At 34.7% G+C, this 19,360-nt stretch overlaps 2 protein-coding genes and 1 pseudogene across 6 annotated transcripts in view; 2 read left to right on the top strand and 1 right to left on the bottom strand.

Moving 5' to 3' along the window:
• Positions 1 to 19,360, bottom strand: part of CSN2 (casein beta) — a 183,136-nt gene that overhangs the window by 85,466 nt on the left and 78,310 nt on the right. The window lies entirely within an intron of this gene.
• Positions 3,682 to 9,462, top strand: LOC144340980 (histatin-1-like; annotated as a pseudogene). Its single transcript, XR_013417518.1, has 5 exons — positions 3,682 to 3,839; positions 6,114 to 6,177; positions 7,709 to 7,729; positions 7,807 to 7,836; positions 8,854 to 9,462. The product of XR_013417518.1 is annotated as a histatin-1-like (transcript).
• PRR27 (proline rich 27) overlaps positions 8,897 to 19,360 on the top strand; it is a 46,845-nt gene continuing 36,381 nt past the window's right edge. The window contains exon 1 of one of the 2 annotated variants that reach the window (XM_078002656.1): positions 8,897 to 8,958. The gene's annotated coding sequence lies outside the window, so the exon portion shown is untranslated. The remainder of the gene's footprint in view (positions 8,959 to 19,360) is intronic. The other variant, XM_078002650.1, reaches the window with a different exon arrangement.

Genomic DNA, 19,360 nt, shown 5'->3' with positions numbered 1-19,360 from the left:
TAGAAGTTATCTTTAATCTCCCAAAATTTGCTTTATTTTGTAGATAAATATTTAATATTACACAGATTTCAGAACATTTAATGTTGTGTATAGTTAGATAAAACTGATATTCTAAAAAAGAAATTGATGACATTTTTATATCTCCTTGTTGGTAGTATACTAGTGATTCTTTCAGTAATTGCTCTTGGATTTACTTAGGCCATATAATATAAATTTCTCACAATTTCCCAGATCAATCATTGATTATCAGGTATTACAAAAATATTTTCTTACCATTATCTGTTTTACGCTTCCTCTCTATTCTTAAAGAATTTTTAAAATTAATATATTCTTTCCAATGAAGGTTTTTATGGTTAGAAGTATAATGATATAACCTAATGTATGCATTTGGGGCATTTTTATTTACAATGTATTTTTGTATATTCTCATTTAGTTAAATTTTAACTCTTATTGTAATACCTTAAATATAAGAAAAATTTAGTTAGAGAGATTAAGCAACTGCCAAGTTCACAGCAACATTTGTTTATGGAAATATGGAAATGAATATTTCCTTCATAATGTTTCAACTTCTTGGCTTCTGCACTATACAAACTGCTTAGAAATGCGTCTCTTCTCTGTCTTTTCTATCATGAATATTTTCACGAGCTTTCTATTTTCTTCCACATGTTACATCAGTGCTAACCAGGATATCTCTCTTCAGCCTATTTTCTTCTGATTCTATGCGCCTTTTCTGTATAATCTCTTCTAATTTCACAGTCTTGATTACAGTCAATAGGCTTCTAAGTCCCCAGTCTGCAGCTCCAGTGTGACTTTCTCTTCATCTCCCACTTTTAGTCTCATGTAATTAGTTCTCTCTTGAATTTCTCTGAGTCTTTATTCTTGTCTGACTCTCAAATTACATGAAAAACTCCTTAAGAATAGGAGAAAAGCTAGTCACATGGTATCTCCAGAATAAAGGAGATCCTGTCTTATTTACTAGACAGTCACATGTTGTTCCATATAGGTCAACAGCAGTATTTTTCATTTTAGTAATTCAAACAGGAATACAACATAAGTGGTTTTTTTGTTGTTGTTAAATAAGCACCATAGATTTGGGTAGCAAACTGTTCCATATTTTCATCACGGGAGATTTGGAGAATAAGGAAGAGGAGGAGGAGAAGCAGAAAATGGAGGAAGAGGAGAACAGAGAAGAAGAGGAAAAAGAGGAGGAGGAGGAGAAGCAGAGGAAGGTGTAGAAGGAGGATAAAAACCCAGCATAAATATCACTGTAAATACCCATTCATGGGTAGCATCCATAAGCAACAAGTGTATTGACACAACTGTGACAAGTCAGTAGCTTGTTGTTGATACCTCACTTGTAATTGAAAGGCATGGCCTTTTCAAAGAACATGGTGTTTGCTTATAGAAGACAAGATATCTGTTTTACTTAATTATAAAATATGAAGCCATGTTCTGGTCCATCAGTCTTCTAAAATGGCCTACTGTTCCTGGAGGGTGAGACCATAACTAGCATGAGAAGGTCATTACTGTATTTGTAGTCCACCGTGCTTGTTTCACCTGTCATACATAATCCCCGCACTTCCTAACTTGGAGAAGCAGGAAATCGTGGGTGAAATAATGCCTGCATTTTGGTGTTCCAACATAAAATGCATATGCCTTAGGTTTAATTGTAGTTTTTAAATGAGTATACTGACATCTGCCATTATATCTGACCTGTTAGTTTGCTGTTTGGTAGTGCTTTTGGACTATTAGTTTGCTTTTGGTGCACAAGAACATGAATATCTTAGATCCACTGGAACTGTACCTAATATTGTTAGAAAAACAAACTAGGGAAGAAAACCACAGGGAAGAAATGAGAGGAGGCAGAAGAGAAAAGAAGAAAGGAGGAAATCACTTGACAATTTGCAATTAATTAAGCCAGGGTACATGTTTTAAATCAGACATAGTTCAGTAGTTACTGACCCATGAGATGGTGCAGTGGCTCATGCCTATAATCCCAGCACTCTGGAAGGCCTAGGCATTAGGATCACTTGAGATCAAAAGTTCAAGAACTGTGTTGACAAAATTGTGAAACCCCATCTCTATAAAAAATAAAATTAAAAAATTAGGCAGCGGCAGTCATGCATACCTGTATCTCTAGCTACTTAGGAGTATGAGGGGAGGTTTGCTTGAGCCCTGTAGTTCCAGACTGCAGTTACTATGATTGCGCCACTGCACTCCAGCCTGGGTGATGAATGCAGCCCATGAACCTATTAAAAAAAATACTCACTGAATCCTATGTAACTCTTTTTCATTGAGAATGTACAGAGAATGGATTTGTTTTGTGCGTAGAAGAGACCTTGTATCTATGATGCTTAGAAATTCCGCCCCAAAAGAACAATAATAATTTAAATCTAATTTACTTGAATTACACATTTGCCTAAATAATAATTTACATTTTTGTATATTACCTATCGAACACCATAATTTCCAATAGGACTGTTCAAATTAGCATAGATTTATCTAATAAATATTTGCTTTCAAAACTCACACATAAATTCATTTTATTTTATTTTATTTTATTACTTTACTTTACTTTAAGTTCTGGAATACACATGCAGAACATGCAGATTTGTTGCATTGGTAAACATGTGCCACGGTGGTTTGCTGCACCTATTAACCCATCATCTAGGTTTTAAGCCCCACATGCATTAGCTATTTGCCCTGATGCTGTCCCTCCCTCCCCCACCACCAGGACGTGGTGGGTGTTGTTTCCTTCTCTGAATCAGACAGAAATTAAAAACATAATTTCTATTAGTGGGATCAAGCTAAAGACAATGCATTTATAAATCTGTTATGTAGTTTTTCTCTCTTTAAAGTACACAATGATGGTCACATGTGGCACCCTCTGAGGAACAATGGACTGGGCTGTATAACTTAACTGAACTTTAGAAATAAGTTTTGAATACTCAGTTCTTAGCACATCAAATTATCCAACCAGTAGCGAGTAGGTGAATGTTTGTATATGTTTGCCTATTAATTAAATTAAAATTCTGTTTTTCTCTTTCTATCTAATGTAGTTATTTCAACAAATGGCCTCTATAAAGACATATGAACTCCTGAAAACACCAGGAAAGTAAATTCAAATTTCTAAACATAAGAAATCAGTTTTATGTGAGAGATATATGACCTAGAATCTATTGACAATAAATATGAGAATCTTTTAATCATATGGTATCCAAAAGATGATTGAATTTTGCCAAATGTTTACAGTCACTTTATTACTTAAAATATTCAAAGTCAATATAAAGGTAGAAATACAAGATAAATAATGATTTGTAGAAAAACTTCTGAAGTATAGAATGACTCCAATTTTATTATGCCAATTATCACTATTTACTAGATAATGTGTAAAATTTTGATAACATGGTAAGTATTATTTTGACATAGCGTTGTTCCATCTTGGACATATATTTGTTGAAAAGTAGTAGATGGTATTCTACGGAAACATCTTTATCACTGCAATCATTTCCATGCCTGGTTTCCTCAGCATGCTTTTCCATTATCTGACTCACTCATGGCTAGACTAACACTGGGATTAGCATGTGATGGGTCCATTTGCTTTCTGGTTGCTTTGTCTTCACAATGGTCTATTGTAAAAATCCCCTGGTTAAGTTTATTTTTAGAATTTGTAGAGACAGATTTTGGGCATTACTTTCCATCTCAATCGTATGATTTCATAATTCATGTTATTTAGAAAAACAAAAGGGAAATTTCAACGTGTTTAAATACATCAGCCATCTAGGAAAGGACATCTATTGAGGCTTCACTGACTTCTTGACTCTCCTCTTGAGTAAAAGGTAATATGTTCAAGTACAATCCAATAGAATGTCTTAGCATAAGCTTTTGTTTGCTAAAATCAATTGTAACTCACTTATGAAAAATGTATATTATCTATTGATAACTTATTATAAAGAAATAATGACAATTTATTGGGATCTGAAGATGACTTCCAGGTCTCAATTCCTATGAATTAATACCAGCAATCATCATGCAAAATAACTAATATGGAATATGGCAATGTATGACATCTTCTCTGATGGTGGGACCTCAATGGACTCTTTTTATTTCCTTGCCTAGATACCTGGTATCTACTTTCTTAATTATTAATTCTACATTTAACTTAAAGTAGAATTTCAAATTTTACAAGAAGATACTGATAAATTCTCTCTTGGCAAATGTATTATCATAAAAATTTATTTTTAAAAATTTACTTTCTTCTTAATAGGAAACTATGTTATTACTTTTTTATTGACCTTTCCATCATTTAAAACAGTTCTGTTATAATGCAAAGCATATACTGTGTAAGAGTTAGTCATCTCAATCTTACTAATTTATTTAACTCATTTTCATTCATTTGTGTTATGGCAGAAAAGAAGGAGTTTACCGTTCCAGATTTTTATTATTGTATTATTGTGTTACTTGGGAAATATATTTTTCAAAACCATTAATTATATATTGATTATCGATGTTCATTCATCTATTAATTTATGTGTTAGTAAAAGAAGACCAATTTCCTAGAACTTTTCTTTTTATTTTGTACTTGCAACAGAATTGACAATCATAAACAATAGTAAAATTCTCATGCCTTTTGTTTCATAAAAAGAGTTGTAGTAGGATTTATATATTAGGTAATAGAAAAACTTCAAGAAATACATAATTTTTATAGTTAGTGCTATAGTAGAAGTTTCCATCTAAATGAGTGAAGCAAAATGAATGAATAAATAATATGGTAAATGCCATAAATCATGGCTTCTGCTTTCCATGATAGAGATGTAGGGCTCTTTAAGAGTAGGACATTTTATTATAATTAGATGAAAAATGTTACTGTAATGTTCTATCACGAGTGACAGGTAAGAGAGATTAGAAAAAAATATTTAAATTACCTATTAATGAATTACTTTATAGCTGCAATTAACAGGTAAAAATGCCATGTAATTCTAAGTCTTGTGGTAATTGTATTTTCCAATGGAAATGCTTTTGTTTACCTATTTATAATTTAGAAATAAGTAATCTGCTATACTTTTTTACATCTGCAAAGTAACTGGATTCACTTCCATATACATAATTATAAAATTACATATATGGAAAGAATATCAGAGTCCCAGATGAGGCTAACTTTGTTGAATAATATTATTTGAAATGTTAAATAATCTTCACCAGTTCAACTTCTCAAAGTTGCTACAAACATATTCCCTGTCAATTCTCTTCATTTCATTTTTCTCTAATCAATATCATTAATGTTCTAATTTCAGGGTTATACCATCTGTGCTATCCTCTAATAGAAATCTGGCTCATATTCACTGACTTTATTATAAAGCAAGTCCCCGCTGCTTGTCATTCTACTTTCCAAATATCTCTTTACACTGTACCTTAATTACCATTCTTAATGTCATTATATTAGTCCCCTGTAATGACACAAGAACCTAAGTGATCATCTTTCCTCCAGTTTTGTCCTCCCTACATGCTGAACTGTTTTCTTTTTTTAACATGCTTTCCTGTCCATTTTATTTCTTTATAGGCTCCCAACACCTCCCTTTAGTCATTCCATATTATCCAACTAAAGTTTGCCTTTCTTCGTTACCTTCTTACTCCCATCCTCTTGGTTTGTTTAAGATGTTCATTTGTGTGTTTCATTAGCATATTAATATTTCCAAATCAGAGCACTCACATTTACTTATCAATTCAGGAGACCATGCCTGGGGCTCACACCTGTAATCCAAGCATTTTGAAAGGACAAGGCAGGAAGATTCCTAGAGCCCACAAGTTTCAGAACAGCCTGGGCAATATAGTGAGACTAAAAACATTCTCTACCTAAAAAAGAAAAAATTCACTGGGCATGTTGCCACACATTTGTAGTTCCAGCTACAAGTGGAACTAGGGAGGCTAAGATGGGAGGATGGTTTGAGCCCAAGTGGTCCAGGCTTCAGTGATCTGTGTTCATGCCCCTGCACTCCAGCCTGGAAAACAGAGCATGTCTCCCAGTGCTTTGAAGCATAGTGTCATCAATAGAAGTCTGATGAATGAATGCAAGAAAGAATATGATTACTGATTTTTCTTGTATGATTTTATAGGACTCAGCCAACTATGAAGTTTCTTGTCTTTGCTTTAATCTTGGCTCTCATGGTTTCCATGACTGTAAGTATATCTGGAAATTTTAAAGAATACATTCATTCTCAGTACTAATCCCAAGTGTCTCTTATTCCTTGTGTTCTGCATATATTCATGTTGACCTCAAAACAGCTCTATAGGCTGGGCATGGTGGCTCAAGCCTGTAATCCCAGCACTTTGGGAGGCCGAGACAGGCGGATTACAAGGTCAGGAGATCGAGACCATTCTGGCCTACACAGTGAAACCCCATTTCTACTAAAAAATACAAAAAACTAGCCGGGTGAGGTGGCGGGTGCCTGTAGTCCCAGCTCCTCGGGAGGCTGAGGCAGGAGAATGGCGTAAACCCGGGAGGCGGAGCTTGCAGTGAGCTGAGATCGGGTCACTGCACTCCAACCTGGGCGACAGAGAGAGACTCTGTCTCAAAACAAACAAACAAACAAACAACAACAACAACAACAACAAAAAACAGCTCTATAAGCTTTAATATTTCCATATAAAGAGTTTCTTTGAATTAACTTATATAAGTTTTTTAAGGACTTGGAATAGATATTCATTCATACCTGCAATCACTCAAGCACAATTACTTTAATGTAAAAGTAAAAGAAAATTTAGCAAGCTTTTTAAATATGTGGGATTGAGAACTGTGAAAGTATCTTTAAATATGAAAAGCTCTAGGCCATCTGAAGTTAGAGATCTGAGGAAAGAACAAGGTGCACTTAAATGGAACCCATGTATTACAGGGTGTCAAAATATGAATTTTCAAGTCGTTTCTTGCACAACCTAATTGTTAAAGTTAGCATAGAATTGTTTAATTCTTCTTAAAATAAAGCTGCTATTTTCAACCATAAAACAAATCTCTGTTATTTATTAAGTGTCATGGGTTCCCAGATCGTACTGCCATTTACTACTGTGTATTAGTAGGAAAAGCATTTGACCTCTCTGGAACTCTTTCTGCTTCTCTACTTCCACGTTCTCTTCCTCCTCCTCCTCCTCTTTCTATGAAGTTAATAGAAAATTGGTCGCAAAAGAATAATAATACTCCAAACTATCCACTAAATTCTAATGAATGTTTTGAAAACTGAATTGGTTATGATATCACAGTTTATCACATTATTTTATTATAAAAGGATAGAAGTGGAAAAATAAACATATAAGAAGAACAGAGAAAAGTATAATGCTTATCTCTATTAGCAAATAAAATATTCGTATGTTGGTAGCTTTTGAGCTACATAGAACATATTCATATAAAAAACAATCCAGTGTTTCATTTGTCAGTTTCCACTCTCCTATTCATCAGTGATAGACTTTTCCTGCCTTACATAAAAAAGACATATCAACCAAAATGAGTTAATATTTGAATATAGCACAATAATTATAGAGTTTACCCTTCACTCATTTTAAAGATGTCATAAAGCTAAAATAACTAATTTAGTGGGTCATCAACCAAAGAATGCCTCCATTCTGTTTAATCATAATTGTGACTAAGTCAATATTTATACTACTCTTGAATTATAAAATTAAAATATTAATTATTTTCTCGTTTTCTTTTTTTTCCAAGAGAGCTGATTCACATAAAGGGGTAAGACTTTTCATTTACTGGAAAACTTGATAACTGATCCTATATTCAATTTTTAATCTTTTCTTTTCATTTCACAGAAACATCATGGGCACAGAAGAAAATTCCATGTAAGTGTTCTTCTGATAATGTGCACTCTGAATAAGTTTTCTTCTCTATATATTCTCCTAGAAGAATCAATAGTTGTCTCTCAAATATATGTAAATCATTAATTGCTAAAGTGCACATTCATTTCATTTATTTATGATGCAAAGGCAAAAAGTCACAAATATCTTGTGTCCTAACAGTATTTCAATGGAAACTCAGTTCCACCTGAAATAAGTCAATTATTCTCTGAGAACTTATCTTTGTCCTGTAAATAATCACACTGACCAAAAGAATAGTTGAAATCCTAATTCTATTAAGTATAATATATGCTTAATGAAGCATAGAGGCTACTCATGTAATGTGGTAAGTTTCTACCTTCTTAATTTTTGAGGATGATACAGTCTTTAAATCAAACTGTGCTAAATTAGACAGAAAGTTGTATTTCTCTAACATTTTTCTCACTGTATGTATATAAAGTCTCATATTATTTTGACCTATAATATCAATACGAATCTGGGTTCAAAAGTTCTCCTTACTGACATAGCAAGTATGCATGTTAAAAATGCACCAAGTAAAAAGATGCATAAAAAGGGATGAGGACTGTTTGTGTTAACAGCACTGGGTATGAAAGAATGTAGGCATTGTAAAACAAAGTAAGATCACTAAAAGAATGAGATTAAGAAGCACCACTTAAGTTGGAAACAGTAACTTAATCCTTTCCATAATACTCAATAGTTAGCAAAATAGTAGCTCGGAGGTGATATTTTAAAGAAGATTTAAACCCTGGTTAGAGAGGTTACCTATAATCAGTGTTTCCACCTGTACTACTGTCACAAAAATATCAACAAACAGTAAATACTTCACCATTTTTACCTACTTTTAAACATTTTTCTGACAAAAAAGAAAAATGTAAAAGTTTGAAAATATTTATGTAGATAAAATAAAAGGTCTTAACAACTTTAACAATCTAAGCTTTTAATGACAGTTTTTGAGAAACACTTGTACTGTCATTGTCTCTATCTCCTTTTGTGTGTGTACAGGAAAAGCATCATTCACATTGAGAATTTCCATCATATGGAGGCTACAGATCAAATTATCTGTATTACAATTGATATCCTCAGTAATCTTGGGGCATGATTATAAAGGTAAGCTGACTCTAGTTACTTTTCTTTCCAGAAGTATCAACACTGACAGTTAAAACAAGAAAAAACCAAAAAAAAGCCATTAAGCCAACAACCCTTCCAGTTTAAGAAACATAGCATGGGTTAGCTCCTTCAAGTGTATTGATTTATATAAATGCTTCTGAAGCTGTAGATGTGTGGTGTTATTTCTGAGGTCTCTGTTCTGTTCCATTGGTCTATATGTCTGCTTTGGTACCAGTACCATGCTGTTTTGGTAACTGTAGCCTTGTAGTATAGTTTGAAGTCAGGTAGCGTGATGGCTTGAGCTTTGTTCTTTTGCTTACCATTGTCTTGGGTATATGAGCTCTTCTTTGGATCCATATGAAATTTAAAGTAGTTATTTCTAAGTCTGTGAAAAATGTCAATGGTCATTTGATGGGAATAGCATTGAATCTATAAATTACTTTGGTCAGTATGGCTGTTTTCATGATAATGATTCTTCTTATCCATGAGAATGGAATATTTTTCCATTTGTTTGTGTCCTTTCTTATTTCCTTGAGCAGCGGTTTGTAGTTCTCCTTAAAGAGGTCCTTCACATCCTTTATTACCTGTATTTCTAGGTATTTTATTCTCTTGGTAGCAATTGTGAATGGGAGTTCATTCATGATTTGGGCCTCTGCTTGCCATCTGATATTCAACAAACCTGACAAAAACAAGTAATCAGGAAAGGATCTCCTGTTCAATAAATGATGCTGAGAAAACTGGGTAGATATATGCAGAAAACCGAAACTGGACCCCTTTCTTACACCTTATACAAAAATTAACTCAAGATGGATTAAAGACTTAAATGTAATACTCCAAACCATAAAAACCTGAGAAGAAAACTTTGGTGATACCATTCGGGACATAGGCATTGGCAAAGACGTCACGTAAAAAATGCCAAAAGCAATTGCAACAAAAGCCAAAATTGACAAATGGCATCTAATTAAGCTAAGGAGCTTCTGCACAACAAAAGAAACTATTATCAGAGTGAAAAGGCAACCTAGAGAATGGGAGAAAAATTTTGCAATCCACTCATCTGTCAAGCTCTAATATTCAGAATCTACAAGGAACTTAAACAAATTTACAAGACAAAAACAAACAACCCCATCTAACAGTGGGCGAAGGACCTGAACAGACAGTTCTCAGAAGAAGACATTCATGTAGTCAACAAACATGAAAAAAAGCTTATCATCACTGATGACTAGAGAAATGCAAATCAAAACCACAATGAGATATCATCTCACACCAGTCAGAATAGTAATTATTAAAAAGTCTCAAGAAGCAATAGATGCAGATGAGGCTGTGGAGAGACAAGAACATTTTTACACTGTGTGTGAGAATGTAAATTAGTTCAACCATTGTGGAAGACAGTACGGTGATTCCTCAAGGATCTAGAACCAGAAATACCATTTGATGTAGCAATCCCATGAGTGGGTATATACCCAAAGGTACATAAATCATTCTACTATAAAGACATATGCCTACATATGTTTATTGCAGCACTATTTACAATAGCAAATACATGGAACCAACCCAAATGACCATTAATGATAGACTGGATAAAGAAAATGTGGTACATATACACCATGGAATACTATGCAGCCATACAAAGGAATGAGATCCTGTCCTTTGCAGGGACATGGATGAAACTGGAAGCCATTATTCTCAGCAAGCTCACACAGGAACAGAAATGAAACGGCACATGGTCTCACTCATAAGTGCGAGCTGAACAGTGAGAACACATGGAGACGGGGAGGGGACAACACAAACCAGGGATGGAGGGTAGTGAGTAAGGGAAGGTAACTTAAAGGACTAATCAATAGGTGCAGCAAACCACCATGGCACACATATACGTATGTAACAAACCTGCATGTTCTGCACATGTATTCTAGAACTTAAAGTAAAATAAAAAATAAAATGAAATAAAATAAAAATGCCTCTGAGGGAAAGCTTCTCTTTACTAATGTTAACACGCTGAGTTCTGGGTAGGGGAACCCCTAACATTTGTATCCTGACCCTGACAACTAGTTTCATGACCTTGAGATATTCCTAGTCTTCTCCAAACCTCAGTTTTCTAACCGACAAATACATATTATAATAATATTTAAGTTTTTATAGAATTGGAAAGACTACTGAGAGATATTACATAGAAACCCTTGATCTGGAAGGTGTATGGTTGCGACCATGGGCTTCTCTGCCACTAACTCTGTACATGGATGTTATTTGAAGTTTTCTGTCCTAAACTGTAATCTTTGGAGAAGCTGCACAACCACCATCTGGGAACTCATAAAAAAATTGCATTGTATGCCTAAGTAACTCTAATGAGCAATTGCTATAGGAATTACTAATCTAACATCAACAAGGAGATGGGAATTTTCAAGGAAATAGGAAATGGTAATGATTTCCTTTTTATAAAGTCAGTTTTCTTTATCTATATTCACAGCATAAAATGTTCCAAAATCTATAAGATACTAAAGATTACACTTCAAAATAAAGCAATATTTTGGAGATAAAAGAATACTTTTCTACAATTCAAAGTTGAAATAGTTCAAAAGATTTCAAATATTGTTTAATGTATTGGGACATTTTATTCTTATTGAATTCCCGTTCTGTGTGATATTAGAAAAAGCCTGATCTTGATCCTCCAGACGTTAGATAATTGCTGATGACATTTAATCAGGGGAGGATATAGTTAAAATATCATTTGGGGGAGACAGATGAAATGTGTAGGCTATATTTAGGTGGGAGAATAAAATAAGATGATTGTGGAAAACCTTAAGAAAAATTTAAATTTAAGTTGCAGATGCTCAATGATAATTTTTACTTATCCCAATACCCACTTTATGAGCATTTAATTGTCTACTCTATCTCAAATATTATTTTGGTCCCTGCATTATAGTAAATAAAACTATCTATAAATACATACTTTCTGCCAGGAAGAGTATAAATGTATTTACAGGAGTATCAGTTTGGAAGATAAAGTGTTATTTTCTTTTTCTTCACAGGTTTGACTGGCAAATTCACTTTTTACTGGTTTATTCTTATTCCTCATACTGCATCAAACTACCATTGCTTTTTGAAGAATTATCATAAGGCAATGTAGAATAAAAGAAAGACAATGATTTACTGAATTCTGTGTTTCATGATACTTACCTTGCTAATTATCATTTGATTAGATACTTGCAATTTAAACTGTTAAGCCATTTTCACTGCTGTTTCTGAGTAATAGAAATTCATTCCTCTCCAAAAGCAACAAATTTCAAGCACGTTATTATGTGTATGCTCTTTATTTCTCTTTTCTATATTTATATATATAAAGATTTATTTCTTCACTTCATTTTCCCAGTTTGAGTAGCACTAACTGTAGTACTTTATACCATAGCTCTTTTGAAATGATTATTTTTAATTTAGCATGTTATATTCATTTTATCTTACAAACATATGGTCCTCAATCACATCCAGATTACTAGACCTACTGATACGAACATTTGATTTGTCTCTGGTGTCCTTTGTCACAGCACATTTCTTAGCCCTTGCACATTCCCACATTTCTTATCTCAGGCCCTACAGTCCAGAAGATAACCCTTATGTGACTCCACAGCAGTAGGCAGGCACTCAGAACACAAACCATCTCTATTAGTTTGTCAATATAGCCATTGAACAAAAATTTATTGAGTGATACCAGCTGTCAGATACTGTTCTAGATGCTGCAGTCACAGAAAAAGAGACAGAGCCCTTTTGTCAGAGCTTTTACATTGCAGTTGGGAGATGCAGACAAAAAGGAAACAAATAACACATGACTTAGGTAATAATAAGTGTGCTAAAGAAGTATAAAGCAGGACTAGGATATAGAGGCAGTCTCAAGTAGGATAGTCAAGAATAACCTCTCTGGTATAGGTGACCTTTTAGAAAAGACATAATTTAAAAATGGGAGTGAGCATGAAGAAAGACATTTTCAAGCAGAAGAAATAACAAGTACAAATCCATTGTGAATTTTTGGTTACATATGAGTTGTAGAATAGCTTTTCCACTCTTGTGTAAAAGGATGATAAATTCATAGGAGTGGCATTGAATCTGAACATTGTTTTGGACAGTGTAGCCATTTTAGTGATATTGATTCTTCTAGTCCATGAGCATGGAATGTTTTCCATTTGTTTGTGTCTTCTGTGATTTCTTTCAACAACGTTTTGTAGTTCTCCCTGTAGAAATCTTTCATCTCCTTGGTTAGATGTATTTATAGGTTTTTATTTTTTTGTGCGTGTGGCTATTGTAAATGCGATTGTGTTCTTGATTTGGCACCTTGCATATGATTCATGAATAGAGATGCTACTGATCTGTATCCATTAATTTTGTATCATGAAACTGTACTGAAGTGGTTTATCAGTTCCAGGAGTCTTTTGGTGGAGCCTTTAGGGTTTTATAGGTATTGAATCAAATTTTCATGAAGAGAGAGAATTTGACTTCCACTTTTTCTGTTTTTTATTACTGTAACTTGTTGATAGCTCTTTCTATTTCTTTCAACATTATGTTGAATAGGAGTGGTGTGATTGGACATCCTTGTCTTGCTCCAGTACTGAAGGTGAATGCTTCTAGTTTTTGCCCATTCAGTATGATGATGGCTGTGGGTTTGTCACAGCTAGTTCTTATTTCAAGATACGTTCCTTCGATGTCTAGTTCTTTAAAGGTTTTTATCATGAAGGAACGTTGAGTTTTATCAAAAGCTCTTTCTGCATCTGTTAAGATTACATGGTTTTTGCCTTTAATTCTGTTGATGTGACAAATCACATTTATTGATTTGTGTATGGTGAACCAATCTTGCATCTCTGGAATGAAGCCTACTTGACAATGGTGAATTAACTTTTCGATGTGCTGTTGGTATTGGTTTGCTAGTATTTTGGTGAGGATTTTGCATCTATGTGCATCAAGTATATTGGCCTGCAGTTTTCGTGTGTGTGTGTGTGTGTGTGTGTGTGTGTGTCTTTGCCAGGTTCTGGTATTCCAGTGATTCTGGCTTAACAGATGAGTTAGGGAGGAATCTCTTCTCTTCAATTTTTTGGAAAAGCTTTAGTATAATTGGTACCAGCTCTCAGTATGTCTGGTAGAATTAAGCTGTGAATCCACGTGATCTGGGGCTTTTTTTTTTTTTTTTTTTTTTGATTAGTAGGTTTTTAATTACTGACTCAAAAATTAAACTCAATATTTGTCTATTCCAGGTATCCATTTCTTCCTGGTTCAATCTTGAGAGATTGTCTAAGAACTTATTCATTTCTGCTTGGTTTACTAGTTGTGTGCATGGAGGTGTTCACAATTGTCTCTGAGGATCTTTGCAATTCTGTGGGCTCAGTTGTAAAGTCATCTTTGTCATTTCTGTTGGTTCTTATTTGAATCTTGTCTTTTATTTTTTCTTATTAATCTAGCTGGCAGTTTATTGATCTCATTTATCGTTTGAAAAAACTAACTTTTGGTTTCATTGATTTCTTGTATGGCTTTTAGTTCCAAGTTCCATTTACTGCATTTACTTCTTATCCTAATGCTTTTTGTTTGTTTGCTTGCTTGTTGTTGTTGTTGTTGTTGTTGTTGTTTGAGACAGAGTTTCGCTCTTGTCACTCAGGCTAGAGTGCAATGCCACGACCTCGGCTCACTGCAACCTCCACTTCCCGAGTTCAGGCAATTCTCCTGCCTCAGCCTCCTGCGTGGCTGGGATTACAGGTGCCCACCACCACGCCTGGCTAATTTTTTTTTTTTTATTTGACAGGGAGACAGGGTTTCACCATGTTGGCCAGGTTGGTCTCAAACTCCTAACCTCAGGTGATCTGCCTACCTCAGACTCCCAAAGTGATGGGATTACAGACGTGAGCCACTGTGCCCAGCCATATCCTGATGTTTTATTAAGAATCTGTTAGACTCAGATTCTTAATAAGTGACAGCAAAGTCCTTCATGATAAGACTTCTCAAACGGTTGTATGATTCTACAGGAGTAATGTCACCTTGAGTGCCCATGTAAAACAAACCCTCTTAATCGCAGCATTTACCATAACTGGATATTCAGTGGGTGAATATGCCAGCTATCATAAAGCCAGTCCCACATGGCTTGCATATGAAGCGTATCAGCTCCTTCACCTGGGTGTTGCACTTGGCATTTTATAGGGAGAGTTGGGCAGTCCCCTTCTCAGGAAAAACAGATCTTACGATGGCATTTATCCAGTCCACTAGACTGGTCATTCTTTCTGGAATTAACTCCTATGCATTTGGATCACATATACTCATCAACAATTCTTTAATAGTGAGCTGTGGAGTCTGCATTAACCCAAACATACTTTTTCTTTCTGTAGCATTTAAAATTAAGGATACTGGCCTTAAAGTAGTTATTTTTACAATCCATTATCATAAAGATTTCTCATGAAGGAGATGTTACCAATTTACAAAATGCAACAATTCCTTTTTATTATACCCTCTGGATTTTTGTACTTACTTGATTTTGCCTTTCCCCCACATTGACTATCCTTTTGGTAACCACAGGTCTCAGAGGTGATTTTTTCTTGCCCTGAGTTAACAGTTTTCTTTTGGATAGCTTTGAGGTTAGTGGCCTGAGCTGAGACATTCCCACATCTGAGCTTAGTCTAGCCTGAAGACCCAACCCAGCACTCTTTTACTTTCATTTTAGCTATTTATAGATAACAATAAGCAACTGATTGAATACTTTGCGTTTTTCTTATTAGTTTTAGTTTCCTCATGCATTGGATGAACTAATTCCCCGAGGGTATGGGTATGATCCATCTCTAACTTCCACTGGTAACTTTTATCTTTAGTAACTGAATGCAGCCCAGCTGCAGCTCCTGAAGATGGGCAACCACATGGCCACCCAAGAGTCAAGGTTTCCCTTTCCCCATCTTTTCATTTTTCTCTTAATCCATTTAGTTTTTTTTCTGTATAATTTTTCTTCATTTAAAAATGATTCTTAAATAGTCTTTAAACAAGAAAAAAAAAAACACTTTTCTTTAGCAAAAAAAAAATACATCTTTGTGTTTTTATAAACTTCACCAGAAACACCTTTTACTCTCCTACTATTTTAGGTCTTAGTAACCCAATTCCCAGTGAAAAAACTGAGGTTATTTAATTTAACAAACAATGACTTTAAGATTTTAAATTTCTGGAGAGAATTTTGATATTAAATTTACCAAAGTAATCTTACCAAAGATTACCAAAGTCATGTGAAATAAAAGGTATCTGAGTTAGCCTCTATTAGCCTGATAAGCATTGACTTTTCTTTAAGCCAGTAGATTAGAGCTTTTTCAAATAATTTGGTAGTGAAATATCACTTCCATGTGACACATACAAATATATAAATGTAATAGACATACAAAGCCCATTCGAAAAGATTCTTCATTTGGCTGTTTTGAAAACATTCTCTTACTTTAGATTATTAATAAAGAAACGTTACAGGAGCCAACAAAAGGTGAAGGAGAGTTGTCTGCCATCTCAGGCCTTTTCAAAAGAGAGAAAGCACCAAACTTCTGGGATATCCATCTGAAGAATGGCAAAAAGAAACGTTTCTTGAACAACCAGTCATATTATTTTAGAAGAAAAAAATTCATAATATAAGATCATTTCTCATATAAAATTAAATGTCTATTAACCTTTTCCTTCTTACCAAAAGTATCTTTTTATATATATAACTTTCCTTACATTTCTCTTATTTTCTGGCTCTTTTTACTTCATTTTATATACCTCTAAATAACCTTTGAATTAGACAAAAAGTATTTACCTCTTAATTAAAAAATACCTTTTAAAATGTTTTTCAGTATTTTTAAAATTGGAAATTACCCAGACATTTAACTAATATATATTATGTAATATACCCTTAGGTTCTAAATTATATGACAAGTTTAGTATAGTGGATTGACCTGTCTTGATAGTGGGTGGGGCTCTATAGTGTTTCACCACTGAGTCATTTCCGCCCTCTTACATGCCTTGGTTTCTCTCCTCAGAGGTCTCCTACCACCAAGAAGGCTCAAAACATGGTGTGACCAGCTCCCATATACATTTCCTTAATTAGTCTTTTTAAACTGAAGTTGTTGGGGGTTCCCTGTAGGGCTGCTGCACATCACAGGAGGTCAACCCCCCAGACACTCTCACTTGGCTTCTGGTCACCCAGGCGCACCTTTTGGCTGGGAGGAGCAAAATGCCCTTTCTCTTCGGAATTGAGAAAACTCAGCCTCTCATCCAGGAAAACAACCGTTCGGTTCCCCACACGAATTTGCAGACAAGACAACTGTGCTCATTTGGGAGAAAAAGGAATGGAGAAGATCCTTTAGAATGTACCTCTCTGAACTAGAAACCAAACAGGCTGCCCAAAAGGGGCTCATTCTCCTTGTCTTTAGAAAAAGGCAATGGAAAAGATCCTTTAGCATGCACCTCTCTAGGAGAATCTCTTGAACCAGGAGGCGGAGGTTGCCGTGAGCCAAGATGGTGCCATTGCTCTCCAGCCTGGGCAAAAAGAGTGAAACTCCACCTCAAAAAAAAAAAAAAAAAAAAAAAGGAAAGAAACGGAAAGAAAAAAAAAATGCACCTTTCAGATAGAATTAGGATCCGAAACAACTTCCTAGGAGGAAAAAAAAAATGAAGCTCAGAATAAATCAAGGACCCTCAACCAAAGGGACGTTCGGGGCTCAGGAGGACTTGCCAGTTTCACTAGAGGAGAAGCTCAGAGTCAGGGAGGCTTTCAATGGACCCCTACTTGTACCCTGGCTCTAAGTTTGGGCCACTCCTTCAGGGTCCTGAGTCTTCTCTGAGGCCCCACATGTTCAGGCAATAAATTATTGTTTACAAAAAGAATCCAACTCTGTAAAATATTTGAAGAGATTTATTCTGAGTCAAAAATGAGTGACCAATGGCCTTTGACGCAGACCATAGCAGACCCCGAGAACGTGTACCCAAGGGGGTCAGGGTACAGCTTAGTTTTATACCTTCTAGAGAGACATGAGACATTAATAAAATACATGTAAGATATGTTACACATTTGTTTTGTCCAGAAAGGTGGGACAACTGGAAGCAGGGGCTTCCAAGTCATAGATAGATTCAACAATTGTCTGATTGCCAGTTGAGTCAAAGAGTTAGGTTATTGTCTAAAGACTTAGGAAAGACTGGGTTAAGATAAGGGGATGTGGAGACCAAGGTTCTATCATGCAGGTGAAGCTTCCATGTAGCAGGCTTTGGAGAAAATAGATTGTAAATGTTTCATATCAGACTTAAAGAGTCTGTTCTATCAGTAATTCCAAAAGGGACGAGGGTATAATGAGGCATGTTTAACCCTCTGCTTCCCATCATGGCCTGAGCTACTTTTTCAGGTTAGCTTTGGAATGTTCTTGCTGAGAGAAGAAGTCCATTCAGATGGTCAGGGGCCTTACAATTTTAGTTTTGGTTTACACCTGTAGGTATTAACACACTCAAGGTTGTTTTACAGTTCATTTAAGTCCTGTGTTGTGTTCTTAGTTTTTCTCTATTATTTTTGACATTTTTATTCCTATATTTTCAATTTTCTTCCTTACAATTTTAGTTTTGATTTATATCTGTAGGTGTTAACACACTCAAGGTTGTTTTACAGTTCTTTGAAATCCTGTGTTGTGTTTTTAGTTTTTCTCTGTAATTTTGGATAGCTTTATTCCTATATTTTCAATTTTCTTAACTTTTTTCTTTATTATCTGGTATGCTGTTAATTGTGTACTTTTTATCTCAGATATTGTATTTTTAAATATACTCGTGCTTCCCTCTATTTTAACATATAGAATATAGTTACAACACATATTTATATTCTTGTTTACTAATTCTATCATTTGTATCACTTCTAGGAGTATTTATATTGATTGATTTTTTTTTTCTTCATTGCAAGTCATGTTTTCTTTCTTTGTTACATGCCTGGTAATTCTTTATTGGCTGACAGACCTTGTGATTACTTTGTTTGAGCCCTGAATTATTTTATTCCTTTAAATATCATTGAGCTATGTTCTAGGTCATAGTAAAGCTGTTTTTAAACAATTTTCACTTTAGATACTTACTTTAAAGCTTTGCTAGGAAATGCAGAGCAGAGAATTCATTCATTTATAGGTAAAAACACATTACTCAAGCAATACCTTTCTAAGTATTCTAACCGTGCCATGTATATTTCCACTCTGGCTGATGGTAACATGGTCTATTCCCAGTCCTGGTTGGTACTCCAGGCATTATACCATCTGCTTCTTTCTGATGTTCTTTCCCCAGACTCATAGAGTTTTCTTGCATTCATTACTGCTAATCAAAACTCAGCAGCTAATTGAAGACAACCCTCTAGATCTCCAGAATTCCTTCCTTGCGCAGTTCTTTTGTATATCTGAAACCTTCTCCTCTT

The sequence above is a fragment of the Macaca mulatta genome, chromosome 5 (assembly GCF_049350105.2).
Source record: "Macaca mulatta isolate MMU2019108-1 chromosome 5, T2T-MMU8v2.0, whole genome shotgun sequence".
Classification (NCBI taxonomy): domain Eukaryota; kingdom Metazoa; phylum Chordata; class Mammalia; order Primates; family Cercopithecidae; genus Macaca; species Macaca mulatta.
This window is presented reverse-complemented; position numbering and strand designations above follow the sequence as displayed.